Source organism: Acanthochromis polyacanthus, chromosome 23 (assembly GCF_021347895.1).
Source record: "Acanthochromis polyacanthus isolate Apoly-LR-REF ecotype Palm Island chromosome 23, KAUST_Apoly_ChrSc, whole genome shotgun sequence".
Classification (NCBI taxonomy): Eukaryota; Metazoa; Chordata; class Actinopteri; family Pomacentridae; genus Acanthochromis; species Acanthochromis polyacanthus.
This window is the reverse complement of record NC_067135.1, coordinates 26,400,675-26,420,765: the sequence shown is the minus strand read 5'-3', so window position 1 is coordinate 26,420,765 and position 20,091 is coordinate 26,400,675. Positions and strand designations below refer to the sequence as shown.

General features: G+C 39.5%; 1 protein-coding gene and 1 long non-coding RNA gene across 2 annotated transcripts in view; one reads left to right on the top strand and one right to left on the bottom strand.

Annotated features, from left to right (window-relative positions):
- Window positions 1-20,091, bottom strand: part of LOC110946484 (butyrophilin subfamily 2 member A2-like) — a 417,600-nt gene that overhangs the window by 17,595 nt on the left and 379,914 nt on the right. The window lies entirely within an intron of this gene.
- On the top strand, window positions 6,388-7,889 carry LOC127532368 (uncharacterized). Its single transcript, XR_007939750.1, has 3 exons — window positions 6,388-6,573; window positions 7,233-7,607; window positions 7,757-7,889. It is a non-coding gene; the product is annotated as an uncharacterized LOC127532368 (long non-coding RNA).

The following is a 20,091-nucleotide window of genomic DNA, read 5'->3' as shown; positions in this document are numbered from 1 at the left end:
TTTACTTTTACTATTTTACCATTGGACACGATTGGTTTCTAAACTGTTTTTTTGTTCTTTAAATTTCTTATTATATGTCTTTCCACAGCCAGAACTCGATGAAGTGGTTCAAGTGTTTTTAGGAACAACTCTTTAGTCAGCTTTTTCAGTTTTCTGTTTCTTCTGTGACGTAGGATCCAACAGCTTTGATCAAAACATTAACTCCAAGTGCACCAAAAAAAATTTAGGTCCAGTTCTATGTCATCAATGGAACAATGGAGGTTTTTTACACTGGTCAACAAGATAAATGTTACATTGTTTATGGTGACATTAGAGATCAAAGGTTTAATCTTTAAGTGACAAAATCCATCTGACCAGGATGCCTCAATACACCCCACAGGTTCTCATATAGGTGCACAGTTGATGGTTGCTACATTGAAATTTGAAATTTTAAATACATTGTGGGCAATGAACAAACCCTATAATGTTTCAATCATGCTACAGAAAGAGCTCTGCCTGGTCCATCACTTTTTATTAGTCTTCCAAAAAACAAACAAACATGCAAGTAAAAATTCTAGTTCTGTCCAGGGACCAAGAATACAAAAAGACATTTTGCCTGATTCTGGTGCCTTTAGAGCAATGTTTGTCAATGTGAATCCTCTCTAATAATTACACCAGTGAATACATTCTTAGCTGTGGATCAAAAACTGGAACATCTCCCTAAAATGATATTTTAAAAGTCTGTAGAATGTATTAAATGCTGGTGAGTTTGTCAGCAATTATTTAAAGTAAAAATAAGTGTGCATTTTAACTGTCAGAGTTGATTGTATCTGAAGAAGCTATAAAGTGGTAAAGAAAGTGTGACATGAGGTATGTAACACTACTGCTCACAATGATCTCTCAAAAAAGAAAACTTTTCAGCTTAATCTTTGCCGCGTAAAACGGCTCCAGTTATGTATCTTAACTGAGAAAATGTTTCTTGTCTAAACATGGACAACTTGATATCAAAGTTTTAAAATGGTGTGAAAACTGTTCACACATACACTAACTACTAGATCTACTGACCTACAACAAGATCCATGAAAGTGTCTTCATTTAGCTCAGGAACAAAACATCTGTATCTCCCTGAATCAGTCCGTTTTACTTTGGAGATCTTCAGTGAAATGTTTCCATGCTTCAGTTCATCTATGAACAGTGATGTTCTCTCTTTGTAAGAGGGATTTTTCAGTTTTTCAAGTTCCTGACCGCTACGTGACACATAGATGAATCTGGGGTTGAGGTCAGGTCTGGCCCACTCCACCGTCACGGTCGTAGCATCGTATGCAGGTTCCAGATAACATGGCAAAATGATGTCATCTCCAAGTGTTGCCACTATTGGCTGAGATGGACCGATTACCTGAGACTGACCTGGAAAGAAAAGATTTGTATTAGTTTCTGAGAAGGAACCAGAAGGAATCGAACCCTACCACTACTTTTAAGCCTGCAGTGAAACCTAAATGTAGGTGAGCTGGGTGTTTTCTCTTTAGTTATTTCAGATCTCTGTCTTAATGCACATTTTACAACTATTTATTCTTATTAAATGCACTAATACAAAGCAGCAGACTTCTGAGACTGAAAAATGAAGCCGAGGTGGAAATGCTAAAAACTGCAGTTCCTCAACTGTCCACTTGAGGCTGACTCCATAAGAGATTTGATCCCTATGGACCCCATGTTACAATGTCCAACTTCACACCACAAATAACCATGTTTACAGCCTGGTACAAACAACGGTTTTGGTTTCTATAGCCAATTAAAAGTATACTCCATCCATTGGATAATGTTAAAGAGATGTGCCACCTATTCATAAAGATCCTTCTGCCTGAAGTCAGCAAGCAAACTGTTAATATTGTTAGAGCTGCATAATTTACACTTCAGTGGCAGCTGAGATATACTCCAGCACCCCCTGTGACCCTAGTGAGGATAAAGCGGTGTATAGAGAATGGATGGATGGACGGACATTTCAGTGGCTGAAAAGGAGCAACAGTTAAGCAATAAAATAAATGGGAATTATTTTATATGTGATCAATATATCATTGTAAATGATGCTTTTCACACAAAGCATGAACAATTAATCCATTCATTTAATATAGTGATTCCAAAAGATTGAACCCACTGTTCAGTAACAAATATATTTTGTATCACATCTGTACATATCTATGTGTAAGCATGTTGTCATGTTTCACTGTGCTTCATCTTTATTTGGCTGCTGTAAAATGTGGATTTCACAAGTGAGGGATCAACAACGTTGATTGTATCTCATCCAAAGAATAAAGATGATCTTAAATCACTTAATTGTACTTGTGTGGAAGTTACCTCTGCAAAAGTGTGTGAGGAAAAGACAGAAGAGCAGAGCAGTGATGGTAGATTGAAGCAACAATCCAGTCTTCTGAAGAAACATCCTGCAGTTCTAAAAGTGGACAGAAACCATGAAAACAATGGAAACCATTACAAAGAACAGTGTTTGGTGTTTATTGGAGATCAGTCGTCTGTGCAAGACTAAACTAACTCCTGACCAAACTTCAAGATGAAAACATGTTCTTCTTTTATCTGTTCTGTCAATTAAGTCCTTCATGTAAAGTTATAATTTACAGATAGAGTATTCTGTAGCTATTCAAACATGTGCAGTGTGGTGAGCAGAGGGCTTCAAGAGAAGAATTAAGGTGCTACAACTACCAACTGTAGACACCAGCCAGACAACGCCACCCCAGGACTTTCACCCAGGGAGCTACAACCAACACTAACGAGAAGGCAACTCAGGTTCTACTAATGAGGCAGGAGACGTGATTCCAATGAAGACAACAATTTAAATTTTTATTGAACAATACTCCATTTAAAAAACAGTTTAAAAGCAACCATTCACACCAAGCTGTTAAATGACCATTTCTAGGGACTAATCAGAGCTGGGGGCTCTATGGCAGGGGTTTGGGCCGACGGGCATCACAAAGGAGTCCAGGAGAAACCACCCCACTCACACGTGAACACACACACACACCTTAGTGAAAAATCAAAACAAAACCAGGGGATGAGCAGCACGCCACACAGGACGGGGTTCCCACCACCGTAGGCCCACCGCTCTACAGTGGCGTATCCAGGACTTTTTTACCGGGGTGGCCTTGATGGGACACAAAGCTAGTGTGGGGTGGCTATGGCATAGCGGAGTTTAATGTCATGTACGCAGCCGACCACAGTTCAAATCCCAGTACTTTGCTGCATGTGACATCCCCTCTTTCTCCCATGAGTTCCTGTCTCATAAGTGTTGAATAAAGGTGTCTATTCTGGTTTATTTTTAAATTCCATTTCCCATTATTACAGTCCTCAATTATATCTGGTTATTTTAACTACTCTAAATCAGTAAAATATGTTCAGGATAGGGTACAAATTTTCTAAGAGCCATTTCCTTGGATTAAAGTCCTCATCTCTTCACAAATTAGATTAGATTAGCAAAATTCAACTGCTCTCAACTCATCCTGTAGAATAACATGATCAGTCATCAGCTCATCAACTGTGTCACCTGTATTGTTGCTTTACTAACTGAAGCGCCATCTTGTACCAATTACTGCAGTAAGTTGCTAGGAACGCTAGATTCATAACATCGAATTTTAAACAAAAAATTGTCTCAGATTAGTTATTTCACCGGTAAGCAGCTGTGTAATACACAGGATGATGTAGAGAGCTGTTAGATCATGGGTAGTAGAAGCCAGACACGGAGCTGAGGGGTTCCTCCCTCTTCTCTGCGTTTATTTCTCTCTAGCTATGACAACCTGCTAACAATATATTATCCTTACATACATCTTACATGTGAAAAGTAATCCCACGAGCTCTTGTTTCCTTACAGCGCTCATTAGAGCATCCATAGGCTGAACAGAAGTCCAGCATCTCAGTGTTGAGTGGCAAAACCAGCATTGTAAAAAATATCCGAGCACCTTGTATAGTAGCTACACGTGTGACGTTTCTATCATTGATTGACAGAATTTCTCTTGTTTCTCGTCTTGACGAACTTGACCAACCATGGGCGTAACCACCATCTCAGAAGTGAGGGGGACAAATTTTTCAGAGCGATTTATCATTCTCTTACATTTAATTGCACCGTCCTTAGTCGCTAAAGAACCACATAATCCCTAACAGCCACAGTACAATACCAGGGGACCAACTAGGCTAGTTCTTTAAACTATAAAGTATAAAACTTTAAACTATAAAATCTAAAGTTTTAGTGGCCAAACTCTAGTTGAGTTGACAACAATGTCCCTTGAACATCTACTGGACGAGTAGCCAAAGGTGCCAAACACTGAACATGAAATGATCAGTACTGCCTGGTTTCTCCCTGCAATAGATATCTTATTTTCAGGAAGTTATAATCTCTCCTTACCTGTAAAGACCCTACATCCTTGTCCCTGCTGCTGGCCTCTGATCCATCTCCTCCCTGACTCTGCTCTTTCTGTTATGGCAATAAACATAAAAAATGTGGTAAGAAAAATTCTGAAATAGCATTAGGAAGAGTAAAAATTGCAGTAGAATTTAACCTCAAAATCACTTTAACCCATAGATACATATTTTTTTCTCAGCCACTTATATATATTTTTTCACCTCTGCAGACCCTGCATGGTCAACATTACTGCTGGCCGCCGCCTCTGGTCCATCTCCTGCCTGACTCTGCTCTTTGTTATGGAAATAATCATTAAAAAATCTGAAAATCAAAATTCTGAGATAGAATTTGAAAGAGAAGCAGTAAAAATAGTTGTAAATTTAACCACTTTTATACCATAGATAGCCTATTCTTTTTTCTCCTCCCTGACTCTCCTCTTTTGGGACCAAAAGACTTAAATACATGGAGAGCAATTGTGAGCACATCTTCTGCCCAGAAATGAAAGAGGACTGGGTTTATTCCAAGAATAAACTAATTAGCAGTGATGTAACAGAGGCAACCACATTTGAATTATTGTTAACTAGCTTAACATATTGATATATTGCCATGTTTTACCTTGTCATCATTTAGCTAACAAGTCTAACATTGTTTGCATCCAACAAGGTCACACAACTTACACGGTTTGTTTGGAAAGAACTGAGTAAAGTTTTTTGCTTCTTGCTGGCTCTGGCTGGTTTGCTAAACATTACTCCAGACGCACGTTCAGCACTGCTCAGCACAGCAGCACGTCTCCTCTGGAACACCTGCGTTAGCATGCACTCATGGTGCATTCAAAGACGGCTCGGGAAAACACGTTACTGGATGCTAATAACGGGTTTAGCTGTTGTAACGGCTGAAAAAAGTGCGGGGGACAGAGGGGACAGATGTGGAAAGTGCGGGGGACATGGCCCATGCGTACCCCGCGTCCGTTACGCCCATGTGACCAACTACCTATCAGATCTGGGGTGGCCGCAGGGGTGGCCAATGAGATTTCAGGGGTGGCCGGGGCCACCCCCGGCCACCCCCTAAAATCGCCATTGCCGCTCTAAGGCAAAGCAGGGTTCCAAAAACTCAACAAAATAAAATCACAAGCACTGAGGAAAACTACTTAATAACCAAAATAATAGTTATAAAAACAGAAACATTCAATTAAAGAATTGATAAATAAACTCCAATTTACAAGTCAAACCAAATCCACTGATAATACAAAATAACTAATAAAGTGCAGTCACAAGACAAACATAAGTTAGACAAAGACAATACCGAACAAACAAATGACCACATGACTGCAGTAAATACTAAAAAAAAAAAACACAGAAAAGAAAGAAATTATACCCTGCTGTCACACACGCACACAAACATTAAAATAAGCAGCACGTAGGACATTTGTCAGCAGCCACAGAGACAAGCCGAGGCAGCTCAACACAAATACCAGCCTGAAAGAGGACAAAGCCGACCAACGGCGTCAGCCAGGGCGAGATGGGTCTGTCTGCAGGCTGCAAGAGAGAGGCGTGTTGCAAAGTAGGCGTGTCGCAAAGCTTCGCGTCACTTTGCGACACGCCTACTTTGCGACACGCCTCTCACCGGCAGTCACAGAGAAACACGCGAGATATGAGATTTGAATCTTCAACCATGGCGGGTCGTGTCCACACCGTAAGTTTTAGCATATTTCATGTAATAAATGTGAACGACTTGCTGCATGTTGTTGTTTCATAGCTATGGTGATAGGCGATATTATAGTATGTAATATTACTTCATTGAAGAAACAGAAGTACACCAGCCTGTTGCTGTGTAAACGTCACAAAAAGAATGACTGAACGTTGCAATGTGTGTTGTAATAGGGTGACCAAACGTCCTCTTTTGTCTGGATATGTGTACTATGTGTACCGAGGGTGTTTTATAAATTCGTGTAAATTCTCTACTGTGCTCAGTCCATATGTTTCGGTGTTTGATATATGTTTTTTACATTATTTCATATTACGTATTTATGTATTTGTCAAGTAAGACTTGAAAAGAGAGCTATTATTTTGTTTTAAGTTGATATGCTAATACAGAAGAGGCATTATGTAACCGTATTTTCTTTAAATAACAGTGATCTTGCAAAGCAGCTGGTTCCAGGTCCCTCGATTGAAAAAACAGGCAAAGACATCGAGGTAACAGTCTTCAAGATTGCATTACTTCATCAGAAGATACAACTGCATTTATGGGAATCAAGTGTCCTCTGTTGCTGTGTTACGGCCACCAGTATTGGTGTGCCGTTCGTTCTGAGGTGGTGCTTTGTTGGGCCTTCCGTTTGGGGGAGATTTGTGTGTAGGTTCAGCTGTGGCTTGTTGTAGAGCCTTTTGGAGCCCCAGCTGCCAGCCGTTTCAGCTGATGACACACAGCTGAAGACGACCTGCACTTCCGTCTGGTTCTCCCCGCCCTTCGGCCATCCTGATTGGACCACCCTCCAGCTCCTCCTCCCCGGACCAATCGGAGGCAGCCAGGCACCACACCTGATGACTATAAAGACCCACCATACCATCAGTCTTGGTGGCTGGCTGCCTCCGATTGGTCCGGGGAGGTGGAGCTGGAGCTGGAGCTGGAGGGTGCATCCAGCCAGCCCCTGGAGGTTGGATCGTAACATGCTGTGTCCCAAAAAGAGGGTGGCCTGCAGTGAATATTGTAACTATTTTGCTCAAAACTTTTTTAGTATTAATATACACCCCCATATAAACTGACTTGGCCCATCAAAGCAATATCATGATACCATGCTTTTGAAAATAAATTGTATTAGATACATTTTGATATTTGTTTTACTATCGTGGTGCAGGGGCTTCCGAGACAGACACATGCAAATGACTGTGGCATTTTTATGATAATGGTAAGCTTTCAAACATGGAACTTTCCAATTAGCTGAACATATTTTCAGTACCTTAACCTGTTTAATGTTTCTGACACAGTACGCCTGGTACCTCATTCTTAGTGCTCCATTTGACTTCACTGTTGTAAGTTGAACCGATAATTTGATCGTTACAGTTCCTGTAAGTTTGACAAACTAGTGTGGATATTTAAAGTAACAGCAACATACATGTACATGAAGTGAATCATTGTGGATTTGTGGAATGTGCTCTTCCTATAAGGACGACATGCCAGTTCTGTGGAGATGGTGGTGTTCCGTTATTATGGAAAACCTAATCCTGGAAGGGTATGATTGATTTAACCTTTGTTAGATCAAAAAAATCTAACAAAGGAGATTAGATTTCTTTGTTAGATAAAAATATTGTTATATTGTATCCCGAGCTGGCCGTTTCAGCATTATGACTATTTTTCTTAGCTTATTTTTTGTTTCTTCAGGCATGGGAGAAGGTTTGCCCATTTCACTAAGGAGGGAAGGGACATGATTTCTGGCCGTCTTTCACCTGTTTTCCGACTGAAGCGGAAAAGAACAGATGATGAAGACACAGATGTAAGAATATGTGACAACAACACAATGAGTGATATAATATGGCGACTTTACATGTATGTGTAATTAAGACCTTCTTCAAAGGACAGTGTTGTCACCAATAACCCTAACAGGCAGCCTTGGTTTAAGGCCCCCTGAATGGTCTCACTAGGAAGCACACCATAGTATTTGTCATGTTTGTCCTTTGTTTCATTTTATTAGTAAGTTTGAACCACCGGTCATAAGCCTGACACACAATAATAAACAGTTACACTAATATTATAAATCGTACATCGGCATTGCCGATCAGAGACCAAGGGCTATCTAGAAATAATATCAGAACTAGCTGAGATCTAGACTGTAATAAAAAAAATCCCCACAGTTGAACAGAGACAGAGATGCATATTATAATAGATGATATTTGAAGACATATTAAGTGTTTTCTTTTTTCAAATTTCACTTATTGTCACCATGAACTTGTGAAACTCTTGCTGCTTGCATCAGCAGCATCCTTTACAAACTGACAAAAAATGGACATTTGGAAGACCACCGACTATATCAATAAACATTGAGTGTAGTTCTGATATGTTTATCTTGGAATGTTCCATCTATTTAGAATCATGACTGGGAAGACAATGAGGGGCTGAAGGTTGGTGAAAAAGTTTGCTTGTTTATTTGTCTTTTGGTTGATAGATTTCATTTTTTAAATTAGAATGTTGACAGGAGCATGTGCCAGTGGATGCAATGAGCTCTTAATCAACTTTGTTTCTCAGCAGAGCAACACATATTAAAAAGGTGATGAATGTAATTAACTTCAATTGTCATGGTTTTAAAGCTCTGGCTGACTATCATTCTTCATCAGTAAATGAATGTAGTTACCTGACTATGATATTCAAAAGCAGTCTTGTGTATGTTGTTGACTGTTCTCATCATCCAACCAAATAAAGTCTGACACAAAATGTCACACTTGTGATATAAATTATTTATTTACATTTACAGAAAAATGACCCCATCAAGACAATGTAGTAATAACTATTAGAAATAGAACCCAAGATACAGAAGCTGACCTCTCTGAGGCATTCCTCCAGAGACTTTAGATTTTTCATCCCACACACACTCATACCTCACCACTTTGTTGTGCTTTGAAGAGATCTATATTTGGTATTATTTGTTATTTAAAAGATGATATTTCACTGATGTCTGACTGGGGAGTAATACAGACATTATTAATGAAGCTTTGTTTAAGGCAGTAACATTTTTCTAGATGTTCATGTGGCAGTCATTGTACATATATATTAAGTGTGGCATTCATTGTACATAATTTAATTTACATTTCATTTAGGATACTTTTGTATTGTGTGTGATTGGATTTTTACGGATATTTTATGTTAAATTTAGAGATTGTGTGTGTATTATTGTATTATCCAGCTTCAGTGTCTAACTCTGACCAGCAGAGGGCACGTTCGCTACACAGTAGAGTGGTGATAACAAAATCTTGCGTATTTTCTGACGTGAACGAGATCACGAAATCAGCTGTTGCTAAAGTGGGCGTGTCCGCCTACTTTGCGACACTCCTCTCTCTTGCAACCTGCAGACAGATACTGTTGGCCAGGGCCGGCTCTCCCTATACGCGATTTAAGCGGCTGCTTAGGGCCCCGCCGCCACTAGGGGGCCCCAGAATTGACTGTGTCTGATGGTCTGACCCACAGACGGCCATCGAACATGACTTGCTTCGGACTAACCTGGCAACCACCCATCACGCGTTGTAAGTTCAGTGTCGCTGATTGGGCGGCAGCCGCAGCCCCAGACATGTCAAGGCACTTTTTTCAGCCGTTACAACAGCTAAACCCATTATTAGCATCCAGTAACGTGTTTTCCCGAGCCGTCTTTGAATGCACCATGAGCGCATGCTAACGCAGGTGTTCCAGAGGAGACGTGCTGCTGTGCTGTGATGAACGTGTGTCTGGAGTAATGTTTAGCAAACCAGCCAGAGCTAGCAAGAAGCAAAAGACTTTACACAGTTCTTTCCAAACAAACCGTGTAAGTTGTGTGACCTTGTTGGATGCAAACAATGTTAGACTTGTTAGCTAAATGATGACAAGGTAAAACGGGGCAATATATCGATATGTTAAGCTGGTTAACAATAATTTAAATGTGGCTGCCTCTGTTACATTCCTGCTAATTAGTTTATTCTTGGAATAAACCCAGTCCTCTTTCATTTCTGGGCAGAAGATGTGCTCACAATTGCTCTCCATGTATTTAAGTCTTTTGGTCCCAAAAGTGGAGAGTCAGGGAGGAGAAAAAAGAATAGGCTATCTATGGTATAAAAGTGGTTAAATTTGCAACTATTTTTACTGCTTCTCTTTCAAATTCTATCTCAGAATTTTGATTTTCAGATTTTTTAATGATTATTTCCATAACAAAGAGCAGAGTCAGGCAGGAGATGGACCAGAGGCAGCGGCCAGCAGTAATGTTGACCATGCAGGGTCTGCAGAGGTGAAAAAAAATATATACACACGTGGACAAAATTGTTGGTACCCCTCAGTTAAAGAAGGAAAAAACCCCAATTCTCACTGAAATCACTTGAAACTCACAAAAGTAACAATAAATAAAAATTTATTGAAAATTAAATAATCAAAAACAGCCATCACTTTTGAATTGTTGATTAACATAATTATTTTAAAAAACAAACTAATGAAACAGGCCTGGACAAAAATGATGGTACTTCTATAAAAGATTGAAAACTATTTGACCAGAGTGACATGATTAACTCAGGTGTGTCATTTAATTGACATCACAGGTGTTTCCAAACTCATAATCAGTCAGTCTGCCTATTTAAAGGGAGACAAGTAGTCACCCTGCTGTTTGGTGAAAAGGTGTGTACCACACTGAACATGGACAACAGAAAGCGAAGGAGAGAATTGTCCCAGGACATCCGGAAAAAAATTATAGACAAACATCTTAAAGGTAAAGGCTATAAGACCATCTCTAAACAGCTTGAAGTTCCTGTGACAACAGTGGCTCATATTGTTCAGAAGTTCAAGACCCACGGGACAGTAGCCAACCTCCCTGGATGTGGCCGCAAGAGGAAAATTGATGACAAATTGAAGAGACGGATCGTTGGAATTGTATCCAAAGAGCCCAGAGCAACCTCCAAAGAAATTAAAGCTGAACTCCAAGGCCAAGGTACATCAGTGTCAGATCGCACCATTCGTCGTTGTTTGAGCCAAAGTGGACTTCATGGGAGACGACCAAGGAGGACACCACTGCTGAAAAAAACTCATAAAAAAGCGAGACTGGAATTTGCAAAAATGCATGTTGACAAGCCACAAAGCTTCTGGGAGAATGTCCTTTGGACAGATGAGACCAAACTGGAGCTTTTTGGTAAGGCACATCAACTCTATGTTCATAGACTCAAAAACCAAGCATACGAAGAAAAGAACACTGTCCCTACGGTGAAACATGGAGGAGGCTCAGTAATGTTTTGGGGCTGCTTTGCTGCATCTGGCACAGGGTGTCTTGAAAGTGTGCAAGGTACGATGAAATCTGAAGACTATCAAGGCATTCTGGAGAGAAATGTGCTGCCTAGTGTCAGAAAGCTTGGTCTCAGTCGCAGGTCATGGGTCTTCCAACAGGACAACGATCCAAAACACACAGCCAAAAACACCCAAGAATGGCTGAGAGAAAAGCGTTGGACTATTCTAAAGTGGCCTTCTATGAGCCCAGATCTGAATCCCATTGAACATATGTGGAAGGAGCTGAAACATGCCATTTGGAGAAGACACCCATCAAACCTGAGACAACTGGAGCTGTTTGCTCATGAGGAGTGGGCCAAAATACCTGTTGACAGCTGCAGAACGCTCATTGACAAATACAGAAATCGTTTAATTGCAGTGATTGCCTCAAAAGGTTGTGCAACAAAATATTAAGTTATGGGTACCATCATTTTTGTCCAGCCCTATTTCATTAGTTTGTTTTTTTAAATAATTATGTTAATCAACAATTCAAAAGTGATGGCTGATTTTGATTATTTGATTTTCAATAAATTTTTATTTATTGTTACTTTTGTGAGTTTCAAGTGATTTCAGTGAGAATTGTGGGTTTTTCCTTCTTTAACTGAGGGGTACCAACAATTTTGTCCACGTGTGTAAGTGGCTGAGACAAAAATATGTATCCATGGGTTAAAGTGATTTTGAGGTTAAATTATACTGCAATTTTTACTCTTCCTAATGCTATTTCAGAATTTTTCTTACCACCTTTTTTATGTTTATTGCCATAACAGAAAGAGCAGAGTCAGGGAGGAGATGGATCAGAGGCCAGCAGCAGGGACAAGGATGTAGGGTCTTTACAGGTAAGGAGAGATTATAACTTCCTGAAAATAAGATATTTATTGCAGGGAGAAACCAGGCAGTACTGATCATTTCATGTTCAGTGTTTGGCACCTTTGGCTACTCGTCCAGTAGATGTTCAAGGGACATTGTTGTCAACTTAACTAGAGTTTGGCCACTGAAACTTTAGATTTTATAGTTTAAAGTTTTATACTTTATAGTTTAAAGAACTAGCCTAGTTGGTCCCCTGGTATTGTACTGTGGCTGTTAGGGATTATGTGGTTCTTTAGCCACTAAGGACGGTGCAATTAAATGTAAGAGAATGATAAATCACTCTGAAAAATTTGTCCCCCTCACTTCTGAGATGGTAGTTACGCCCATGCCTGTCTTTATTCCAATAAAACATAAATCATCATGGTAACATATCAATTTAAACTGACTTATTAGAAAACTATACAGGAAAAATACAGGAAAGAAAAAATAATCCATCAGTCAGTTGGTGACTCCATGCTTCGTGTGTAAGTTAGGCTACTGTGACACCACGGCACCGTTTCAAACTTGATCGATTACACTGGTCTGGAGAAGCCACAGATGGAAAAGCAGTAGCACTAGAGATGGCATCATGGCTCCAAAAAGGAAGTTCAGGAGTGGGCTGAACATTTGCTGTTAATCATGTGCATGTGTGTTTTAACCCAATTACAAGCTGTGCACGTGATTTGGTAGTTGCCCTGTGCATGTTTTGGGGCCACAAAAAAAATCTTGCTTAGAGCCACCAAAGTCCTAGTCCTAGTCTCTTCACCTAACTTTTGCGTTGGCAAAAGTTCGGTGAAGTTGGAAAGATATTCACAGATTCGGACTTCCGGCATCAATAACTCATGAGATATATGTTGTCAAAACATGAACGATGCCTCTTTCAAATCGTTGTAAGGTGGACAATGTGCCACAAGAACAGTTTTATCAGAAGTCGCTGTCTTTCAAGCTGCAGAAATAACATTGGCGTCTATGAGCAGCCGGCGGTTTGACGAGTGAACAGGGATCGTCTGCAAATAGCAAAACCGCTGCAACAGCAAAAACAGACACTACACAAATATTCAATAACTTCACTCTTATACACTGTAGAGCCACCAAAATCACTGTAGCCATGAATGGACTGCGGCTGGTCATACTACAGCTCTTGGTTTGGCGTGAAATCAAAAATCTGAATTTTAAGGAATTTTTATTTTTATTATTAATACTTTATTAGTAATAAAATTCAATAACTTCACTCTTACACACTGTACAGTCACCAAAGTCTCTGGAGTCATCAATGGGCTCCTGCTGGTCATAGTACAGCTCTTGGTTTGTTGCTAAATCAAAAAATCTGAATTTTAAGGAATTTTTATGTTTATTATTATTATTTTATTAGTAATAAAATTCAATAACTTTACTCTTGTACACTGTACAATCACCAAAGTCACTGGAGTCATCAATGGGCCTGTGAGGTGGATGGATTATCTCAGCAAAGGAGAAGTGCTCACTATCACAGATTTAGACAGATTTGTGAACAATATTTGAGAGAAATGGTGATATTGTGTACATGGAAAAAGTTTTAGATCTTTGAGTTCATCTCATAAAAAATGGGAGCAAAAACAAAAGTGTTGTGTTTATATTTTTGTGGAGTGTAAAATATACCACATACATCAAGAAAAGTGCCATCAAAGCTAGTTTACTCAGTCCTTAAACTTCACATACAAGCACACACACTAAATATTATACACAACATCATATGGCAATAAACAACCCAAATGTAATAAAACTGAGTCCCTAAAAACAGTGGTTGATCATTTTTATCCGTTATAAAAAATCTGTCACAACAAATCTAATTCAAAACAATGGACATTTTTTCTGGAATTATTTTTGAAACAGCTTTGGTTCCTTACCCCAGACTAAAACCCTCTTATGTCTGATAAGACCCTAACTTCTCTACAGCCTCTTCAACTGTGGCTGTTGCACACCACACAATACCAAGGGGGTATTTTTGTATTACTAATAACATAAAAATTCCTTAAAATTCAGATTTTAATTTAACACCAAAGCAAGAGTTGTAGTATGACCAGCAGGAGCCCATCGATGACTCCAGAGACTTTGGTGACTACTATGTGTTTGCGTGAAATTATTGAATTTTATTACTAATATAATAATAATAAACATAAAAATTTCTTAAAATTCAGACTTTTGATTTAGCAACAAAGCAAGAGCTGTACTATGACCAGCAGGAGCCCACTGATGACTCCAGAGACTCTGTTGACTGTGCAGTCTGTAACAGTGAAGTTATTGAATTTTATTACTAATAAAGTAATTTAAAAAAATCCTTAAAATTCAGATTTTGATTTAGCGCCAAACCAAGAGTTGTAGTATGACCAGCAGGAGCCCATTGATGGCTCCAGAGACTTTGGTGACTGTACAGTGTGTAAGAGTGAAGTTATTGAATTTTATTACTAATAAAGTAATAATAATAAAAATAAAAGTTCCTTAAAATTCAGATTTTTGATTTAGCGCCAAACCAAGAGCTGTAGTATGACCAGCCGCAGTCCATTCATGGCTACAGTGATTTTGGTGGCTCTACAGTGTATAAGAGCGAAGTTATTGAATATTTGTGTAGTGTCTCTTTTTGCTGTTGCAGCAGTTTTGCTATTTGCAGACGATCCCTGTTCACTCGTCAAACCGCTGGCTGCTCATAGACGCCAATGTTATTTCTGCAGTTTGAAAGACAGCGACTTCTGATAAAACTTCTTGTAGCACATTGTCCACCTTACAACGATTTGAAAGAGGCATCGTTCGTGTTTTGACAACATATATCTCATGAGTTATTGATGCCGGAAGACCGAATCTGTGAATATCTTTCCAACTTTACCGAACTGTCGGAAAAGCAGACCCACGTTGGCCAAATAAACCCACTAATGTCAAATAAACCCACTAAGGCCAAAAAAAACCTACGAAGGCAAAACAGCAGCGTTTCCTGCGTCTGATCCAGCGTGCACAGCTCCAGACAAACAGTGGCCACACCAGTCAGTGCATCGGTCCAGAAGGAGAGAACAGGGAACTACTGCAGCTAAAGTAACAGCCTAAAATAACAAGCTGTTACATGCATGCAACATAACCACAGTAAGCGACAGCAAGCAAAAGGGACTTACTGGTAACGGACCATGAGCGGCTCACGGGTCGGACTGGACACACACACAAAACGCAGCCTGTGTGCGGCTCACTTCTGACGCACCACGGAGACTCTATGAGGATAATAACTGGCTACTATAACCACAACACATGAAAACAACCTTAAACAAATGGCAAACGATGCAGCGAATGCTACCATACCTGCCGGCAAAAATGTAAACAAGAGGTGAGACGGGTGGAGGCATGCCCCTGATGTCAAAGCAAGAGAACGGTGAGTAACCATTGCCCACCTGTATAGTGTGTCCTCTAACATGATTGGTTAATACAAGTCACAGGAGCTAAACACCAGCCAACCCAAAGCCAGGATGCAGCACTCATTCATCCTGCTACAGCAGTAAAAACAGTGCTTTACCTGAACTTTTGTCAGCACAGATGAAAATGATGTTAAATTATGGTTTTAGTTTTGTTCAGACAAGGACTGTTTTTTAGTGGAAAAATGATGACGCTGGCAGTGTTGTTCAATATTACAGCAAACAAAAGAACACTTTCTGTCGTAGAAAGTCCATATCTGTTATCATATGAAACAGTAAAGGTTCCTAATATGCTACATGTTTGTTTGAAACTAATAGGCTGCTGTTCAAAAACACACAAAAAATTAAAGCTTCGACAGTAATGACACTTCAGCTGTCTCTAACATACGATCTATATATACTGCTTTTCTACTGAGACTTTAAAATCAACTTCAAAGTTTCTTGAATTGTCTGAATTAAGACAAGATGTTCTTCTAACCAATGAAACAGAATTTAGGACCTTCTAGTAGCAGTTAGATGAACAATGAAAAACAGAAAAAAATAAGTCAGAAATAGACGTACCTGTTGTTCGGTGTCTCGCTCATTTTAACTGACTGCAGAAAAGTCTGTAAATCATTGACATCATTATGGCTCTTATCAGCAATATGGATTGTAAATGATGTTGACCTCACAAACCTTCAAGTGTTCTCATGTTATGTTTCCTCACAGATTCTGTTGAATTATTTGTATTCATATGCAACCCAGTCTCACATCAAATTGTGACATAGTCACGTTTGTCCACGATGCAAAACGTTACAATCTCACAATTTGGCCCTGAAAATTGTGAGATGCTCACGTTTTTTCCCCCCAATTCTTTTCTATTGGTCTGACGAAGGGTCACGTGACTGCTTGCTGCAGGCTTCTCAAAATGAAAACATGGCGGCTATTCCTTTTATTTTCCGTGGAAAATGCATTATTTTAAGATAGTTTGGACAGAAAAAAACATTTTGATGACATTTTTAGTGAGAAATGTATATAACACTTTCACATTATCCATTCAGTTATTGGAAATGATCTGTGGTTTGGATTGTTTTTACACTGAATTTCACTTCACGGCATTAAATTGTGACAGTGTCACATTTTGTACGTTATGCTGGTTGATTAGGACGCTGCCAAAAACGAAAACAAGCGGTGTGTTTATTTTTGTATTGTTGCATTGTGTAATTTTTTGAGTTGTTAAATCATTTATGTAACTCTTGGTGATTACTGCTAGTTACTGAGATGTCTTCCCCGGCCTTTCATCAGTTGACGTGCTTCGCTCCCTTGTTAACAAGTTGCATTTCAATGATCCACAAGTCTCTCGTTGTCAATGCAAACAACCGTATTTATTTCCATGAACGTGCTTTTACCACAATCATTTGTTGAGCTCATCCATACACCAGTCAGCGCACAGCGATCTAAAAACTTTATTCCTGCCCACAACAAGATCCCCCTGTCTTTCTTTAGCCCGTGGAAGCGTCCATAGCAACCACCATAGCAACGGTGGGAAACGTAACAGTTCCACTCCAAGACGTGAAAGATTCATCGTAATAACAAACCAAAGAGCACACACAAGAACTGAACGAATACTGTGAAATTAAAATGTATATTTTTTTGGTGTCGCTGTAATGCCTGAGGCTTTGCTGCTGTCCGCTTTCTGACCGTGGTCGGCAAAACACAGGGGAGAACGACGTGCAGAACCTGCTGCACTTTCTTCTTCGGTGGTGTCTGTGTAAAACAATGTCCAACATGCAAACAGCACACCTAGCGCCATGAAGCACAAAATGCAGGTGTAAATCAATGACATCTTACAATTACGATGTCCTGTCTTTTAACTAATAAAGACACATATATAAAGAACTTTACATCAGTTTGTTTGTTTGTTTGTTTGTTTGTTTTATTAAGATCCCCTATCAGCTTTTGCAAAGCAGCAGCTATTCTCCCTGGGGTCTTCATAATTTCATTTGTGACAACACCAAAAAGCAACATGTACACAAAATACATACAAATCAAATTACAAAATACATAAACAATACATACAAAAATACACGTATACAATACAAATAACATACATATACAAAACCTGTCCTAACCAAAAGCATACAACACATAATACTCCCACCTTGAATTATAAAAATAAAATGTTCTTCTTCAAAGATACCATGACCTAACAGTAATAATTAAAGAATAATCTACCTCAGAAACCAACCATAACATAAATCACATAAACAGTGACATTACAGTCACTACATTTAAGTTTAAGATTTAATTTAATGAATTATTGTATTTTACAAATTTCTATTCCCAAGCAACCCACTAAACTAATAACTAAAATTTTGTGCTACGTAATGCTCTTTTAGTTTTATTTTAAAGTTTTCAATAGTCCCCATTTTTGAGAAAATCCGGATGTTATCGCTCGCTCCCGACAAAAGCATCAGTTTTTTAAAATATTTTGGATTTCGATTAATTAGACAATGAACAAATTGGCGTAATTTCCTGGTGGGTGTGTTTATGCAGCCTATTAAACACTTTTTTCCCCATGAAATAAAGTACAATCCATACATCATGGTCCAGTGTTCATTGTTTGTTTTGTTCACTGACATAGTGCAATAAAGTTTTGTTTTTAAACCATCCAGTACCGTAATGACTATTGAATGAATATGGCATCTCGTTTACATCTCTAATTAAGGAGCAAGAAATTTACTGATGTTGATTTATGATTCAAGACAAGCAGAGGACACACTGTGTGCCCCTTTAATGTCCAAAAGGCCAATTAAGGTCAAAATCTCACAGATTCTTTGACCAATTTGGACCAACCTGCACATGCTTGATATTGGGTCCTAAACCAATACTGGTGTACGTTTTCAGACCACCAGGACCTACAACGGCAAAATAGGAGCAAAAAAGACACTGGAACAGGGGCCTTTGTTAAAATGAATGAGAAACAGTGTGAGAACATCAATCAAAGTGCACCAAAGTGCATAAAGTCATAGAACAGGGTGTGCTGAATGCTCTGGGAGCAAGTCTGCAGTGAAAACACCTTTGAAGGGGTCAAGGGTCACTAAATCTGAAGACTTCAAATGAAGGAGACATTTTGTGCAACATATCAAGTATCATAAAAGTCATTCCCAGTGGAATTCAAGTCTGATATTGTGTGGGACTATTCAGAGCAGTCACATGAAGCACTGTATCTGTTTTCAAGGGTCTAGCTCCATGGGAACTTGCTTTTTTCAGCAGTGAGGCCTGCTAGTAGTGATGAAGCCTGAGGCCGTCAAACGTGTAAAAATCATTCCTGCTCGGTCATTTTTGGGTCTAGTGACACCAAATCGGACACACTACTACTAGACCACCTCCTGACCTTGCATATTTTTTTTCAGAGAGTTAGCTCAAAAGGGGCCCGAGCACGGCCCTGTTTCTTACTCTACGGTTAACCCTTTAATGTCCAAATGCTTCAAAACGAGCTAAAAAGGTCAAAATCTCACACAATCCTTCACCAATTTGGACCAAACTGCACAGGTTCTATATACAGAGGCTAATGTGAACGCTCATGCATCTTTTCAGACCTCCGGGGGCCCTGAAGAAGGAATGAGGGCCAAAAAAAACACTTTTTTCAATAGTTGTCCCTCTTTTGCTCTCATTTCTCTTCTGTAACACTCAGAGAGCTGAAACCTGGGATCTGGTACCTCTGAAACATCTAAAATCTAAATCCACTGGAACTGTTTTGCTAGCCCCTCCCAAACCGGAAGTAGCTCCAGGAACGACATACAGACTTGTGCTTCAGATCAATTGTTCACCAAGGTCACCTGAATCACCCCTAAAAGTTTCAGCTCATTTGATGCTAATTTATGGGGCTTCAATGTCCAAAAATGTGACATTTTGACCCTGCGCCAGGGGTCACAGGAAGGTCACAGAGACACCAAACCACCACAGTTCAGCTCCAAATATAGCCTAGTACAACATACTAAAAGATCAGCCCCAGGGTCCCAGTAGAAAAATCTGACCAAATGTTCATGTTGGAAAATCAGGTCTTGTTCGACTTATTGACCCTGAGAGCCTTCTGCCAGTGGAATTAGACCCTCACCCTCATTTTTTACCCGAACGGGACGAAATTTTAACCACAAGTACTAGGGCCCCTTGTGAGTCGGTATATACAATATCAGCCTCCTAGGTCAACAGGGGGCCAAATGGTGCCATGTTGAAGTTTGGAAGTGTGTCCCTTTAATGTCCAAAAGGCCAATTAAGGTCAAAATCTCACAGATTCTTTGACCGATTTGGACCAACCTGCACATGCTTGATATTGGGTCCTACAGAAATACTGCTGTACGGTTTCAGACCACCAGGACCTACAACGGCAAAATAGGAGCAAAAAAGACTGCTGTAAACTTGGACATTTTAAAGCAGGGATCCATAGAGATTTTTGAAGCAGCTTCAAGCAGA